The 18,033-nt window shown below is 41.5% G+C and overlaps 1 long non-coding RNA gene across 4 annotated transcripts; it reads left to right on the forward strand.

The window, feature by feature from the left end:
• Nucleotides 1-8,663: 8,663 nt before the first annotated feature.
• On the forward strand, nucleotides 8,664-13,476 carry LOC117822875. 4 transcript variants are annotated; one of them, XR_004633269.1, is made up of 5 exons: nucleotides 8,664-8,771; nucleotides 10,944-11,025; nucleotides 11,722-11,931; nucleotides 13,085-13,158; nucleotides 13,349-13,476. It is a non-coding gene; the product is annotated as an uncharacterized LOC117822875 (long non-coding RNA). The 4 variants fall into 4 exon arrangements; XR_004633271.1 differs by lacking the exon at nucleotides 10,944-11,025 and having other exon boundaries at nucleotides 8,679-8,776; XR_004633270.1 differs by lacking the exon at nucleotides 10,944-11,025 and having other exon boundaries at nucleotides 8,703-8,771.
• The last annotated feature ends 4,557 nt before the right edge of the window (nucleotides 13,477-18,033 follow it).

An 18,033-nucleotide genomic window follows, 5' to 3' on the forward strand; every position in this document is an offset into this window, starting at 1 on the left:
TCACATTTGAAATACTTCATTACAGGCATGTACATTAACTTTATTTTTTGTAATATTTCCAATTATACCAAAACTCTGGGAGACAGCAATCACAGAATCACCATTTGAAAGCTTTGTTTAGCTTGCTGATATGACACCGACAAATGTCATTCCAACTGATGGTTGCTTGTTGTAATGGTGACACAGCACACCAGGAAATCAGTCAGAGGGACAGAGTGAGCAGTAGTACTAATAGATGGTTAAACAAAACTTTGAAGCATCTAAGCCCTCAACACAGTCTGTCAGGACCAACTCTGAACCCACACACAAAAAATGCCTGGGCTTTAAAGCTGCTGTTGGTAGGAATGGTGCAATTTTTTTTACTTTTTTCCTGCTGGGTTTGGAGAAAAGGTCATAATACCAATCGGTACTCATCAGTAAGTGAAGTAATTTGAGATTATGGTGAAATCTCTGTGTTTTCCAATGCCTTTGAATCAAGCAGTGTTATTATTCCCCTTGTTCCCGTTATCACGGACCAATCAGAGCTACTCCCTGACCCTCTGTCCTGATTGGTCGAGTGGCGGCCCCACTATGTCGCCCTGATTGGCTGGGAAGCCACTACTTCCTCATAGAACGTGCACAACAATCATTTGTGGGCGGGGTTACGGGAGCAGAGAGGGGAGGGGTAGTGTTGACATTTGAAATCTCTCTTTGGACTGATGTTGAGGCTGGTGGTGAAAGACAAAATGTATGTTAATGTTAGACAGCACATTTAGCATGGTATGCATGTCACAAGAGTAATTATTTGTGCTGTGGCTGTCTAATATACATTAATATGAGACCACAAGATATTGTGCAGAGGAGTCAGACCTGCATGTTGTCACCTGCTCTCCTCTACAAAACTAGACAGGCTAAGTCCAATATAGCACACAATTGAGTGAATTTGTAGTCATGCAGTTTCAGGACATGATACATTTTCCAGCATAACTTCACACAACTTACAAGTAGTCTTCTTTGGCTCAAATAAGCCTGCTGTACTTAAAACAGCTGTGTGGGTGTGCTGGGACTTTAAAGGATAATGCTGATGTTGTAATGAAATTCACATTAGACACTTCAACTTGCCATAGCCGAGGTGATACAAGAAGCATTAACAACAGTTCAGTTATATTGAATTGCCCCAGTAAGCCTTTGAAAGTGAGCAAGCATGCACAACATAATGACCCTGAAAATAAAGCAACACAATACAATTTAATCTGTTTTTGTTTTGACACCTACTGTGCCAAAATTTCCTCACTTCTACATTTTAGTAACTGCCAACAAGTTAAAACTGATGTGGTTATGTCCCTCAATACTTAGCAAACAGCTGCATTTTTTTGTATGTTGAAGGATATACTTCAACATGGACTACACAGCACAATAACTCCTAGTTGTGGGACCCTAAATGGAACATTCTTTATGTGTAAATATGTGAATTCCAGTAGGATTTGTGAATTCAATAAAAAGGGAATTTGTCAATGCGCTCACTGAGCTGAGGGGACACATGGCTGTTCTTCTGATGGCTGCAGTCCAGCCGTTCACTGATCCCAGTGATTCCAGCTCTGACTATCATAGCTCAATCTGAGCGGGGAAGAAGGAGGCCCAGTGCCCGAACATCAAATCATCATCACATAAACGGTCCTGACACCAGCTAAAAAGGGAGATGGATCATGTGGCTTTGTGGTGCCGGAGAAGTTTGTCCCTTGATAGAGCCCTTAACTCAAAGCTACTGCACCCCCTCCTGTTCCTATCACCAGCAGACATTCTTATAGTACACACACACACACACACACTCACACAAACGCACTGCCTGCTTCCCAACAGAGGTAATTCTCTCTCTTCAGGGTCAACAGCTTAACAAGACCAAATCATAGCAAGCACCTCTTAGCTCAAGCATCCCACTCGGACACACGTGTGTTTGAGTCTGCTTTTGTGCATGGATGCGATAACTGTGGCGTAACTCTGGACCACAATAAGAGAAATGATATAACACCAGCAGCGGGGCAACAACCTCCTCTGGTATTTCAATATGAAGATGAAAAGCTGTAAGTCTTTTTGACAGGCCTCGGCTTGCAGTGAGCACATGTAAAAATGATGAATGTAAAGAGAAATATCCATAAGTGGCACCGCCTGCGATGGTTCCCATACATGGCTTTTACAGAGGCTGGTGACATGGAGAGGGCACTGCATGCACTGACATAAATGACAGCTTTACAGTCTTCATAAAATCACTGCATAGAGAGAAGCATGCACTTACATTGTGCCGTGTCTTAAGGTAACAGTGTCAGGGTGCTTTGGGGTGTTAGCATGAGCAGACTGTAATAGTGAGCCAGCATAAAGCAGACATGACCAAATAAGACATTAAACTGCATTTACTGAGCTTGTCGGAGACCATATCTCATTCAGGTGGGTTTTAAGTGAAATGCAATTCAAGTAGTTGGTTTAAAACAAATTTCAGGACTAATTTAACATCAAGAACTCATAACTTAATCTAAATGATTGAAAATGAAAAGTTTTATGTGCAGTCTGGGTCAAGCTGGTACAGTTTGTAAACCACAGCTTGATTTAAAATGTTTAAAAGCATTGGTTACACTTTACAATAAGGGTCCCTTAATAAACATTAGTTAATGCAATATTAAGCATTAATTAACAGTTTAATAATGTTTTAATAATCATTATAATGCATTACCTAACATTAATTAACATAATAGTTAATGCATTGATAAGCAGTTAATTAATGTCTACTGCTCAGAGTTAATTAATACATTATTAAGCATTAATAAAATGTACATAATGTAATTAGTTAACCATTAGTGAATGCTTTTTGGACCCTTATTGTAAAGTGTAACACATGTATCTCTTGGGTAACACATACGCTGAACCACTATTAGATGAAAGGTAGTTGAAGCAACACATATAAAGAATTTTACACGTTTTATTTAAAACAATAAAACAGATAATCACAGATAACATCTCAACTCACACAGAGGAGAGCTTTGAACAACAATAAGGGTCCAGAAAGCATTTACTAATGGTTAACTAATTACATTATGTAGCTTTTATTAATGCTTAAAGGCCCTGTGAGGAGTTTTGAACTGGCTGAGAAACAGACTGAAAATGATACTGATGCCTCTTTATAACCTTCAATAACAAACAAGTCCATCAGCAGCAACACTGACACCTTCTCTGTTGTAATGTTTAATGCCTGAAACTGCCCTGGGAGGGTAGGTGTCAGACCAGATGATGGACATCTTGCTTCAGAAACAGCCTTTATTTGACTGTTTTCATGGAAAATAATCACATTGCCTGATAAAGTTGACTGTTGAACACAACAGGATGAGGCTTTTGTTGAAAACACTCCTTTTGCATGTTTAGGACAAGAGATAAGAGGTATCACTTTGTCCACAAGGGGGGCGCCAGAATCGATACAAAACAAAAGTTCCTCACAGCACCTTTAATAATGTATTAATTAACTCTGAGCGGTAGACATTAATTAACTGCTTATTGATGCATTAGCTAATATGTTAATTAATGTTAGGTAATGCATTATAATGATTATTAAAACATTATTAAACTGTTAATTAATGCTTAATAATGCATTAACTAACGTTTATTAAGGGACCCTTATTGTAAAGTGTTACCAGAGCATTTCTTACATGAATAAATGGATGATGAATTATGTTATTCATAGAGCAGAGAGAATGTCATTTTTTAAGTTTTACACCACAACACTGTCCTCTCAGAAATACTTGTCGTCGGCCCAAAAACACAGAGTGAAAACATCCAAATACATCTGAGTTCAATATCTATAAAACACTGTGAGCAAGTCAGAAATCTTGAGGTAATATTAGATTCTGAACTTCACTTTGAATACCACATTACCAATATAACGAAAACATCATTTTACCATTTAAAAAACATCTCCAAACTCGGATCATTCATATCCCAAACTGATGAACAAGAAATGAGTCCATGCATTCATATCAACCCGGTTAGGTTATTGTAACACACTGTACACAGGTCTATCCAAACAATCCAGAGGACGGCTCCAGCTCCTTCAGAGCACAGCAGCTAGAATCCTGACACACACAAGAACATTTGAACATATCACCCCGGTTCTCAAAACACTTCATTGGCTCCCCTTCAATGCAGAATCCCTTTGAAATCCTATCACTAGTCCATAAAGCACTCAATGCTTCAGCTCCCCAGTACATCTCTGACTTGTTCACAGTGTATAACCAAACCCGGATCATTGGGTCATCAGATGGAAGTCTTTTAAATGTGACTTACTTGACTTAAACCCTTTGGCTCTTGGGGGAGCATAGGTCATTTATGAACTTCTTCCAGCTGGTTCGGCGTTGAGCGATCTTCTCTGCTTCCTTCCAAGATGTTCCTTTCTCCTTGAGTTCTGCCTCGACAGACCTTTTCCAGCTGTTTTTGGGTCTTCCCGGCTTTCTTTTCCCCTGGGGGTTCCAGGTTAAGGCTTGCCTGGTTGTGTTGGAGGATGGTTTTCTCAAGGTGTGCCCGATCCAGCCCCATTTCCTGCGTCTTATTTGTGTTTCTATTTGTTCTTGTTGTGTGGTTTGCCAGAGCTCTTCGTTTGTGATGGTGTTAGGCCAGTAGATTCCTAGGATGTGTCGTAAGCATCTGTTTATGAATGTTTGCAGTTTGCTTGCTGTTGCTTTTGTGGTTCTCCATGTTTCCGCCCCATACAGTAGAACTGACTTGACGTTGGAGTTGAAGATGCTGAGTTTAATTTGCGTGGAGATGTGTTTGGAGTTCCATACTTGCCGTAATATTAAAAAAGCTGTTCTAGCTTTCCCTATTCTAGCTTGTATGTCTTTGTCGCTGCCTCCATCCCTCCCAACAATGCTTCCCAGGTATATGTATGTGTCCACCTCTTCTAGTGCCTCTCCATCCAGATTTATGGTGTTGTTTGTTTTGTGGTCTATATTTATCACCTTTGTTTTGCTTTTGTTGATGTGAAGTCCTGTAGTGGCTGCTGTTTTGGCAAGTTTTGTGAATTTGGTTTGCATTTGTGCTTGGGTGGTAGACAGGAGGACTATGTCATCTTTTAAATGTACCCAGAGTCAAATCAAAGTCTGCTGACCACAGGTCCATCACTATTGTCTCCACTTAAAAAAAAACCTCAAAACATATTTATTTCTAAAGCGTATGAATAATATGATAACTGATGTGACTGGCTGCATGTGCAGCAACACTTGCTGTTTGCTTGATCGCTGTGTCTGATGTATGTTGGGTGTATCTATTGTTTTTATGTTTTTGTTTATTCTATTTATTTAAAAAAAAATGTATTTATGTTTTGAATTCTTCATGTAAAGCACACTGAGCTGACTTGTAATGAAATGTGCTTTATAAATAACATCTCTATTGCTCTCTGCTTTATTATATCATGACCTGATATCCTCATAGCTTACATCTATAACTATTAACTATCCAAAATCAATCAACATTTAAATTCCAAAGAAAAAAGGATTATTCTTATTGCAAACTAATCTGTGCTTTCAAAGCAGCAGCAGGAAACCTTACATGTGTGGGATTTTTCCATGTGTTTCCTAAATTTCCCACCAAATCCCGATCTGCTCCCTCATTTTGTAAGATCAGATCAGTGGCCTCTCTCACAGTAAGTCTTGCTTCTATACCCGCAGTCACTCAAACAGCAGCTTAGGTATCTTTATGATCTTATGGACCCCAACTCCTATTTTGATCTCTGTTTTAATCTCGGTTATGTTACAGCTTGAGCAAAGGACTAGGACCCAAATGCAGAGTACAGGGAAAAAGTATTTATTAAGCAAAAACCAAGGTTCAACAAAAAGCGCCTTGCGGGTAAAAACAACTGAGAAAAAGTACAAAACTAGGAGTAACACAAAATCACCCAAAAGGGGAAAAAGGTTCTAACAAAAACTCACAAACAAAAACTAGGAATCAATCCTCTGGAAACAACTCGAGATAAGTAAGCAGAAAAGCGTGGCTTGAATCTCCTCAGGAGCAAGGCTACAACGGGACATGGAGCATGCGGCTAGAGGAATAATCTGGCACTGGAGGAGTGTTTGGTGGTGGCTTAAGAAGCCAGTGCTGATGAGCAGATCAGGGACAGGTGTGCCTGATGAGCCTCACTGCTGAGGAGACCGGCCCCGCCCCTACCCATGCAACCTGCAGGCAGAGAGAGAGAGGGTTAGGGCAAATCACACAACAAATCAGGACCATAACAGGTTAGCTCAGAATGAATGGATTCAAAGTGGTTTATTTTCAGAGTTTTTGTTACAGTGCTTGTTACAGCTTATGGAGATTTTTCTACTGTGTCAGGGAACCCTTTGAATTCTGTCCGACGTATATTCCTTACATGCACCTTATATGTTTATTCCTGTGCTGTTTACCTCTTCCACTCTTACAAGATGCCCCCATGACTCTTTAAAGTCCAGGCCCCAGTCCTGTGTCTGCAGGGACCTGGGCAATTATGGTGCAAACACTGGTAGTTCTTGTGACAGTGTCAATGTTTCAGGATTCCCTTACGCTACTATTCCTCTTGATTTAAACCACACTGATTTGACTTTTCCATTCTTTACCTCTTTTCAAAACTACATTTGGAACACACAATATTTGATACATGGCTGAAAAGATTTATTGTGGTGTGCGGTTACTTTCTGAATCCAAATTTGACATTAAATGAAGACACACTGTGTCAAATTAAACCAGCAAACTTAAAGGTGACATATCATGCAAAATTAACTTTTTAGTGGTTCTTTACCTGAAATATGTTTCCCTGGCATGTCTACAAACCCCCCGAGAATGAAAAAAATCCATTCTGCCCCTGTTCTGATTTCTCCACCTTTCTGTAAATGTGTGTGAAACGAGCCGTTTCAGACTTCAGTGTTTTTGTTACGTAACAACAATATCCGGTCTGTCACGGAGTTAGAGCTCGGAGCTTGTTCAGCCCATAGACTGTATAAAATAATACTGAATCCCTCCCCCGTTTTTCATTACCTGCACAAATGTGTGCTAACAAGGAGCTTAGGAGGGAGGCATGCTAGTTGTAGGCTGTCTTAATAAACACAAAGGTCGGTTTTACTCCCCACGTCTGCAGATTTGAAGATCTAGTGGATGATTTTTATTTATCATGGATAAGTGCTAGCGCTAGTTAGCATAGCTACATAGCTACATGTCGTAGCTGTGTAGCAAGACACACATCTACATACTGACAAATAAAACAACAAGAAACACAGAATCTGTGACCAATCCTTCAGAAAAGGTCCCGCTGCCTTTCTGGCAGAGGTCGGTTTTACTCCCCACGTCTGCAGATTTGAAGATCTAGTGGATGATTTTTATTTATCATGGATAAGTGCTAGCGCTAATTAGCATAGCCACATAGCTACATGTTCATAGCTGTAGCTGTAGCTGTGTACCAAGACACACGTCGACATACTGACAAATAAAACAACAAGAAACACTAAATCTGTGACCAATGGTTCAGAAAGGTCCCGCTGCCTTTCTGGTAGAGGTCGCTTTTACTCCCCAGGCCTGCAGATTTGAAGATCTAGTGGATGATTTTTATTTATCATGGATAAGTGCTAGCGCTAGTTAGCATAGCCACATAGCTACATGTACCAAGACACACGTCTACATACTGACAAATAAAACAACAAGAAACACTAAATCTATGACCAATCCTTCAGAAAGGTCCTGCTACAGGCGCCTCTCCGTCAGGATCAGATTCTGGTTCAGATTCAGAGGGTTGAAGTAACGTGATCTCTGAGCAGCCGTGTATATTCAGCCAACATGTAAACATTAGATCAACGTGCTGGACAGCCGAGGCCACATCCACTTCCTGAGGGGGCGTGGTCAGAGAGAAAACAGACTGTTCTGAGGAGGACTGAAGAGGAGGGATTTTCAGGCAGACCAAAATCTGATTTCAAAGTGTTTTTTTGAGCATAAACTTTAAAGACATGTTTTGGGGACCTCTTAGACCAATATATATTGATGAAAAAAGCGTGATATGTCACCTTTAATGTGAAAGGTTAAGAATTAACTGATATTAACATACCAACACAGATGAAGATGTCGGGCAATGCTTTTCTGTTGAATGGCGTTCAAAATATAGACTTAACTCAACAAGACAATTCATATAAGAAACATGGCACACAAAGACTAACTTGCAGTATTGCTACCCCAAATGTTGAAGGGAATTGCTTCACAGAACTGACCATGTGAAGAGATTCCATGAAGAAAATGAGAGATGAATGAGATGAGATCAGAAAAGATCTTGCTTTGGTGTAACTGCTGTGTTCATACATCTGTTTGGGGGGTTGCTTCAACATTGGAAGGTAGGAATCCCAATGTTAAATTTTAAAGGGTGAGAGTATAACCGAAACAAAACTATGACAAAAAAAAGAGAAGAATTGAAATAAAGGAGACTTCTGGCTTTCACCTGTAGTCTTGTTTCTCAAACTGAAACATGTGCTTCCTCTTGCAAAGCTTTTTCTCTGTTAGAATTACTGTAAAGAGGAACTCTTCTTCATTTTCCCACAACTTCTATTTACCAGTCTTCAAAAAGCTGAAGGTAAAACGCTCTGCTTTTGATTTACACCATGCTGAAATTCACTCTGTTAATGTTGTTAAAAAGCTCAGAGTAACATCCTGAATGGAAACACCAAACAGATCCTGGGATTGTTACCGTCACTTTGCTCTGACTGCTCCCAGGCCTGAGGAATAATGAGGAGCCGCAGGAAACCTCAGGGGTAATGTACGGAGCTCATGTTGTACAACAGATAAACAAATCATTGGCTGTAATGCGTACGTTATCTAAATAATGATATCACCGTGAATAATGTTATTTGAACGACAATAAATGGTTGCTTGATAAGCAGAGCGGGGATTTACAGTGTCTGCGGGGACAAACATGATAGTAGTGAAATAAATGTAGTCCAAAGCACGATGTTGTAATTCAATCTTTGGCTCAGATCTTTACGGTACAGCCGGGGCCTCCACCAGCAGCAGCAGACTGCCACAGAGCGCCACATCGGCCAGATAAATTCTCATGACAGTCTGCGAAATGCTCCCATAACCGGTGACACTGGATGATTTCCCGCCTCTGACAAGCCCCAGTATTGAGTATGATAACACTTACTTTGTCTTCATCCTTGGCTGGAGTATAATATCAATCCGTTTGATGATCCAGCAAACCGAGTCGAGCACTTGTGTATCAATCTTCATACATCGCTGCCTAGTGTCTAACAAAGAGCCCAGAATGGGATCATTCAATCACTCGTGGGCCGCGCTGCGCTCCGTACGCTTGGCCTTCTCTACAGCTCAAGTGTTTCACTCGCTGTCAGCATCCCTCCTATTTTTCATCCCCTTCTTCTCCCTGTCTCTTCCTTTCTCTCGTGAGGGGATAAAGACACAAATTATACATGATCACAGAGCTGCGTGCTTGTCATAACTAAATGTCAGATGATCAAATAGAAGCTGGGGAAGCTTCAGAGGGTGTTTCTGTCGGTTCTCTCCTTCCATGTTTTTCACCTTTCTCATGACCTAACTCTACTTTTACTACCCATAAATCACTGCTGCTTTACCTCCTCTCCCTTCACCATTACAGCTTGTATCTGTCTTTCATTATCTTTCTTCCATTTAATTCAAAATTAAAACCATAACACACATCTCTTTTTTTAAAAAAACACAACAATGAAAACTCAACTTTAACACAAAATCCAAACTGACATTTTGGGAATTGAGCCAATTTGCCGTCTTGGAAGAAGTCAGGAAAGATTGATAGTGCTGTTGTGTTTGTGCGCTAAAAATGAGCTAACACCGGCATGCTAACATTATGCTGTTCAATGTTTCAATATGTTTCCCTGGCATGTCTACAAACCCCCTGAAAATGAAAAAAATCCATTCTGCCCCTGTTCTGATTTCTCCACCTTTCTGTAAATGTGTGTGAAACGAGCCGTTTCAGACTTCAGTGTTTTTGTTACATCACAACAATATCCTGTCTGTCACGGAGTCAGAGCTCGGAGCTTGTTCAGCCCATAGACTGTATAAAATACAACTCAACCCCTCCTCTGTTTTTCATTACCTGCACAAATGTGTGCTAACAAGGAGCTTAGGAGGGAGGCATGCTAGTTGTAGGCTGTCTTAATAACCACAAAGGTCGGTTTTACTCCCCACGTCTGCAGATTTGAAGATCTAGTGGATGATTTTTATTTGTCATGGATAAGTGCTAGCGCTAATTAGCATAGCCACATAGCTACATGTTCATAGCTGTAGCTGTAGCTGTGTACCAAGACACACGTCGACATACTGACAAATAAAACAACAAGAAACACAGAATCTGTGACCAATCCTTCAGAAAAGGTCCTGCTGCCTTTCTGGCAGAGGTCGGTTTTACTCCCCACGTCTGCAGATTTGAAGATCTAGTGGATGATTTTTATTTATCATGGATAAGTGCTAGCGCTAGTTAGCATAGCCACATAGCTACATGTTCGTAGCTATGTACCAAGACACACGTCTACATACTGATAAATAAAACAACAAGAAACACTAAATCTGTGACCAATCCTTCAGAAAGGTCCTGCTACAGGCGCCTCTCCGTCAGGATCAGATTCTGGATCAGATTCAGAGGGTTGAAGTAACGCGGGTCTGTGAGCAGCCGTGTATATTCAGCCAACATGTAAACATTAGATCAACGTGCTGGAGAGCCGAGGCACATCCACTTCCGGAGGGGGCGTGGTCAGAGAGAAAACAGACTGTTCTGATGAGGACTGAAGAAGAGGGGTTTTCAGGCAGACCAAAATCTGATTTCAAAGTGTTTTTTTGAGCATAAACTTTAAAGACATGTTTTGGGGACCTCTTAGACCAATATATATTGATGAAAAAAGCATGATATGTCACCTTTAAATGTGCTTTTTTTTCAGCCTCGCAAGATACGAGCTGCGCATGTTTTGCACGTTGCAATCAGGTTATCCTCAAGTGACGCCATGTTTGCTCTCTCGTCAGGTAATGGCGGAACGTACTACCATCTATTATGTTGGGATGTGTACGCTTGTGAATAATGAAATGAAGGCAACTCCAATAGGTTGTTTTCACCAGATAAAACTGTGTCATCAGAAAAAAGAAATGGTAATAGAATATTTCCTTTATCAGGTTGAAATATAATGTGCAGCCCTACTTCATGAAATCTGTCTCTGGTTCGCCTTTCTAAAGACATTATTTTTTAAAACTCATTGAATTGTCATTTTTAAACATCTAGCTGATGTTCCTGAGTGTGAGTGCATTATAATAAGAGCTGCTAACTGTAGCACACCGACTGTTTCAGTGTATCACCGCTGACCGGTGAATGTAGCTCTGCAGCATTGTTTGGTGCACTGAGAAGACAACTATGAGGCTGTGCTCTCCCAGTGAAATATGGCTCAATCAATAGATGCTCAGCAATCAACTTTTACTTGTCAGTTTTGATATATCCAATCATAGCTTTGGGATGTTTTGCGATGTCTAATGTTCTGTGAAGATGGGCTTTTCATATTCTTTTATCGTTTCTCTCTTTTTTTGCCTCCATCGACAAAAAAATGTGTTCACACTTTTGTGAAATAAAAGCTCAGAGGGAGAGACGGTGGAGGAAAATTAGAGGGGAGGAGGAGGAGCGGGTGAAGGAAACAATGAAATTTAACCCGTTTAAAACTGTATCATTTTCAGACCATACCTCAGGGCGCTGGGTGTTTATCGGCAGGACTGGAGAAGCAGAGATCACCGGACTGGTAATTGTTTCCTCTAAATCTGCTGAGCTCTGAGGAACACCGAGTGCAGTTTTTCATCAGACGGAGAATGAGAGGGTAAAAGGACAATACTAAGAAAAGCAAAAATGCTTTAGTCCATCATGTTGGATTTTATCACTTCATCTAACAAGTGAGTAAGGCCACTAGCCTCGCACACAACATAATTATAAACACAGCTCTGGCTTCTGCTGTGCTCACTGAAAAAGTATGGTATAGCTTTTATTCACAAACGTCTTTTTCTTTGAATAAAGCTGCCTGAAAGAAAAGAGGGAGAGCTACTCCATCAATTGCATTTTAAATTTGATGGAAAGAGAGGCAGAATTGAGGTGTTTTTGAAAAGCACCTTAGCACTAACTTGATTTGACATTTTCCTATTGAGTCAAAGCTCAGCATAGGCCTGATATCTCATTTAGCTGTAAAGTGATGTGCTCTCCACACAGCCGCAAAAAGACATCAGAAAAAGCAAAGTACTGCCACTCTCCGCTCGGACGAATTTGTCTCCATCACTCCATTCATATAAACACTGAATGATTTAGCTAAAATTGTGCCCAGAATCTTATGGGGATTTTTTTTCTCCCCACTTTATTTTCATTATACTTGCGAGTATGTTGGAGGTTTGGATTCTATGCGTGCGTTTGGCTTTGAAAGTCTCAGATTTAGTGCGCTGGTATTGGCTCATTTTTCATATCCATTGTTGGCGTGTCAGAGTGTCATAGCTGTTCCACAGAGCTGTTAGATCAGTCCAAATGTATAAATCATCCAGGATCTGACACACTCATTTAATTTGGGGGGCCCTGGTGCAGCAGCGGGCCTATTAATGAAAAATCCCTGCTCTGTGTGCTGAGTGGGAACATTCAGCCTTTTTTACTTTATCTTTTATTAACATTGATATTCTGTATGATTTCCCTCAGTAGCCTGTTGGCTGCCAGCCTGGCACTTTGTCATTTATCATCATATGCTCTGTTTGTCAATCTGTTGAATTCCTTCAGTCAAAGCTCCTTTACCAAAATCACTTTGCATATTAAGAAAAACGGGGCAAACTCCGAGGGCGCTAGGTGAATCAAACCTCTCACATTCCTCTGTGCAGCCGTGGTTCCAACCCCGGAGCCTGTGTTATTGTTTTCCATCTGTGAAATAAAGTAACAGGTACTTAATGTACCAAAAACAATTTGTACAGCAGTTCTTTTTCCCCATTGAAGGCGTGCATGGCTCGCTGAGGGCTCCCCTTATCTCAGCGAGGCTAATCCATTTTCACACTGCGCTCCGGCGCTCTCATTTTACAGCTGAGGAGCTCTCCGGCTCCACGCTGGGCCTGAAATGGGACCCCAGTCACTGCGGCCCCTTGGAGTTTGCGTAGGTAAGTGTGCAGAACAAATGCTGAAAAGTCTTTAAAAAGTTAAAGGGACTAGTTTGGCTTCTCTCTCTCTTTTGCTCTCCCTCGCTCTCTCTCTCTCTCTATCTCTCTCTCTCTCCCTCCCTCCCTCTCTCTCTCATTCTTTCTCTCCGCGTCCCACCTGATCACCTACATTTTTTCCTGCATTTCACAGAGTGAGCGGCGGTGCTGAGCTCTGTCACAGGAGACAGTTTGTTTACGGAGGAGCTGAAAAACGTCGTATGTCTCTGCATTACATTGTACTGATGTGCACTGACTGATTGTGTTGTATTAAAACATATGTGATGGGATAAAGCTTTGTCAGTTTATTTTACTTGTGCAGGCTGAAAAAAAGCAGCTGTCTATATTTAAAGTATTAATACCACATGTGTATGCTGCAGTATGAGCTGCGTAAATGGGAGCAAGTGGGATTGATTGTGGTTTAAAATGATCACCACAAAACTTGATGCATCAGTGTTGCACATCAAAAAAGCCTTGATTAGGATGTAAAGGATCAGGGGGATAAGTCACTCCTGAAATTACTTGAATATGATTTAATGGTTGGATCTTTTTTTTTTGTACATTAGCCATCAATAGCATGTAATTTATTATGGAGATTATTATTTTTTTTTTTTAACTCAGCACAGGCAAAAGTGCTTTTTTCTAGTCAGAAACATTCAACTCCAGACATGCAAGGAGAAAGAAACACTCTTATTTGTTCCAAAGTCAAAGAATGTGCATCACAGCAGACTGCTGCTCAACAAAAAAGCTGGCAGCTCTGTTGCTTGATAATGATATTTAGGTCCCGCAGCTTCCACGTGAATTACTAACTAATGGGGGCCTTCTGGTGCTGTGGTATCATGGGTGCAGGTTGGAAGTCCTTCCTGGGGCGTCTTTGTTTGAGATGGTCAGCCAAGACTAACTAGTTTCATCCTGGCTCCAATGTGTGCAGCAGAGGAGACGTAAAAGGGTGATGCACTGCACAAAACCCAAACCTCAGACAAGATTGGAGACTGAATGTTTTCAAATGCAAGAGAGGAAAATATTTTGAAGCAAAGCATTTTAATTTAAGGGAGTGCAAATGACAAGAAACACAAGAAAGAGCTTTGTGCAGCAATAAACATGGACACAACTTCAATATTTTGCAACTCACAAGTGTGACTTTTCCTCCTCGTCTGATTTGCCTCTTTAAGATTCCGACAACATTCCCGACAAAATTGAAAAACTGTTTTGATTTACTTGCGAGCCGTGCTCCTGCCCCTCCGCTATCCCATCATGCCAAGTCATTTAAGGCATCTGTGGCCTCTCTGGCCCTGCCTCTGCAGCCCCATCAACCCCCCGCCGTGGGCCACTACAGCGCATGCCCACTTGGCCGGGCCAGCCGGGAGGGCAGCCGGGCCAGGACTCCCAGGACTCCCAAGCATCCAGAGCAGCTGGAAGTCCCATCTTCCCAGCCGGCTTCTCAGCAAAACAATCAAAACACAGAAAATCTATAATAAATCAGTCTCAGGCTCTATCTGGGAAAAGAAAACAAAAGGGGGCACAGTCGAGGAAAAAGCTGTTTGAAAACGGAAAAACAATACGTTCAGTTTGGTGGTTTGAAGAAGGCAGGTTAGACAAATGGCTTCAGGTTGCATAGCTGCAAGTTTGCATCAGTGCACCAGACACTGAGCCTTTTCACCTGCAAACAGGAGTGGATCCTTCCCGGTGCATATTTAAATAAAGCAGAAAGAAACATGTTTCATTTAGACCTGCCTCAGACCTGCTCTGTATACAAAGGGAGGGGAGATGTAATGTGATTACCTCTGGGTTGAACATTTGCAATTGTGCATAAGTGAATGTGCAAGTCTGCTGATGTGATTCACAGTTCAAACTTACTTAGCCTCATTGAGTTAACCCCTCTAACCTAAACAACTGTAATGGAGAGCATGAAAAATCCCCCTCTCTCTCTCTCTCTCTCTCTCTCTCCCCTCTTCTCGCACCCCCTGAGCACACACACACACACACACACACATTAATAGTCTGACCACCCCAAAGCTAATGCAGTTGACTCAGAAGGTCATCTGCAGTTCACCGAGGGGTTAGAGATAAAGAAACACGTATTCTCTTTTTGTGTTTGCTCTCATCGTCTGGGGATAAAAAGGTAAAACACACACACACACACACACACACACACACACACACACACACAAAGGGAGGGGCAGAATATGTCAAGATGTTTCGCAAGATTAATTTGACCTCTAGGTTTTATTCTATGAAAATCTGTATTTTTTTTTTGTCCATGTATTAATCAGATTAGTCCAATTTGCTCTGTATGACTCCTGTAAATCAAATCACATTACAGGGTAGTCTTTAAAAAGAAAGTCCTCCTCACAGCGGTGTCTATTTTGGTGGGCTCACCACTGGGCCCAATTGTTTACATTAAGATGAGCTGGATTCTTTCTCTCTCTCTCTCTCTCTCTCACTTGGAGTGATTTGAAGTTTGCTCTCTCATCCATGTAACTAATGCCGAGCAAGGCCAAGCTACACTGCCTCTGAATGGGCCTGAGAGCTGCAAGAGGAAGAGATTCATAATCACAGGCAACATGACAGGTGGATCAAATTTCTAAACTTTTTGTGTGAGCGGCGACAGGCGATCAGTCAGCGGGCCCAGGACGGTGTTTTCTTAACCCCGGAGTTGCATTAAGTTGACATCCTGCTGTGGCGGAACTAGGTGACATATTGATGTGGAGGAAATACAACAGGCGGGAAGCTTTAAGACTTAAGGGCTTGGCAGGAGGAAAAAAAATTACAAGCAAGAAGGAGTTTGGGGGTTTTATGGGTAACAGTCAAACAAAGCGACCATCTTTATAGCATGTCTGTGAATATGCCTGCTTCAGTGCTGCGGAGGAAAAAAAAAAAGCTGGAGGAGTTTGATGCTGAAAAATAAAAGTGCAACAAAACAAAAGAGAAAAACACAAAGTGAAATCAAAGATGCGGCTGTTCCTGATCGTTGTATAAAAGATATTTCCCACAGAGGAAAAACATCATTTATATTGATTAATACACAGTAAACACCAAATGGACACCCTACAGCAATTTTTCAATTTAGAACTTGAATGGCGATGGCCCCCGTAAGCCGGGAAAGTATATTGGTGAGGCGGACTAAAACCCCTGCATCAAATCAAAGTGGGGAGTGTTACCATAAGCATGAAAACAAACTGCTCTCACGTTTCTAAGTACAGAAGTCTACGTTCAGTTACTTTGTCACAAATCACTGCAAGGCTTCCCTCCCAATCCGTCATTTCGGGATTACTGGGAGTTTGCGTGGCGCTGCCGCCGGCACACAAGCCTGTCACCTGCTCAGTGGGGGTAATAATTGGTATGAAATAGCGTTATGGACAGCTGAAAGGTAAGTGCTCTGATTGACTGGGATTCCACTCGGAGGATTCCTGTTTTACACTCTGTCAGGGTCCTCGCTTCTCCTCAACTCTTTTTTTCTTCATCTCTGCCACATCCTTCTACACTCTTTTCTTTTTCTTTTTAGTGCTATGGATTTGTTGTCATGGAGGCCCTGACAATCTTGCTGACACATCTGTCAGAAAATGATTTTTTTTTCCAGCCGGCACCTTGATTGACTCCATTTGTGGGGTGTAACTCTATCAGAAAACGCCAGTCTCCTGCTCATTCAGTCATCCTTTCTGTGGCTAGTGAAGTGGAGAGTCTGACAGAGACAGCGAGGGAAGAGACAGAGATTAAAAAAGGCGTGATAGAGAAACTAAAGCTTCCATTACAGAGTCAGGTGTTTATGAAAATTCAGGTTTCACACATACATTACCAGGTTCCCTTTTTATAATTTATGTCACCTCCCGAGTGAATTCTTCACTGACAAGAGAGTAAAGATGGGGAGCGAGGGCAGGCAGTGAGCAGTCACGCTACACAGCAACGCACTGCATGCTTGTATAAAACAAACAGGCGTAGAAATCTGTACTAGATCAGGATGTGCGTTACAAATCGCACACTGCACGACAAGCAGGGTGAATTTGTTTTGCTGTAACACTGGGACAAAGATAGAAAAGGGATGGAAGGAGGAAAAAATACACCTTTTTGTTGGGATAAGAGAATTTTGCTAAAATCACAGATGGGTTTTGAATTTAAAAAGTGAGCTTTCTAAAAAAATAAGATGCATAAATGATAGGAAAAAAAATAGACTGAAGTCTGACAGCTACATTCTGAAATGTCAAATAGACACTGCAATGTAAGAGGTGAAAACAACAGGAATAATAACATGGCCCTCCTTTAGATCACCATGTTGTTGTTTGTGCCTTAATGCAGCAGCTGGTGTTGAAGCAGCGACCGCCACGCTCTAAACCTCACATATTCTTTTCTATGGCTTATCAGTCGGGCAGCCAGAGGAGCTGTCCAGTCTCATTCTCTCATTGGAGAGCACATGTCAGGACCTATTTGCCACTGGTTACTTTGAGAGTGACATCAGTGATGACCTCTTGACCCCCACGGCTGACGGAGAAATGCTTCTGCAATAGTTTTCCATTACAGAGGCGAGAGAGCACGGACACCAGACGGATATGTTGAAATGGGGAAATAGGAAAACTGGAAAAGGCATTTAGACCTGTATTTGACCTATCATGTTTCAGTTTTCTGCAGGAGCCTTTATGAAATGAGTACTGACCCATAAATAAAGGCTTTGTCATCTCTCCTCTGTGATTTCCATGAATGTCCACCGATAAAACAGGCATCATTACACCAGCATGCTTTCTTCTATTCATTTTGCTTGGTTTTGTCCTCCTTTTTTTTCCTCTATGACATATACCTGCTCGCCAGTCTGGTTATGTGCGGATCAGCCTCGAATGTATCTGTAGA

This window comes from Notolabrus celidotus, chromosome 12, assembly GCF_009762535.1.
Source record: "Notolabrus celidotus isolate fNotCel1 chromosome 12, fNotCel1.pri, whole genome shotgun sequence".
Taxonomy (NCBI): domain Eukaryota; kingdom Metazoa; phylum Chordata; class Actinopteri; order Labriformes; family Labridae; genus Notolabrus; species Notolabrus celidotus.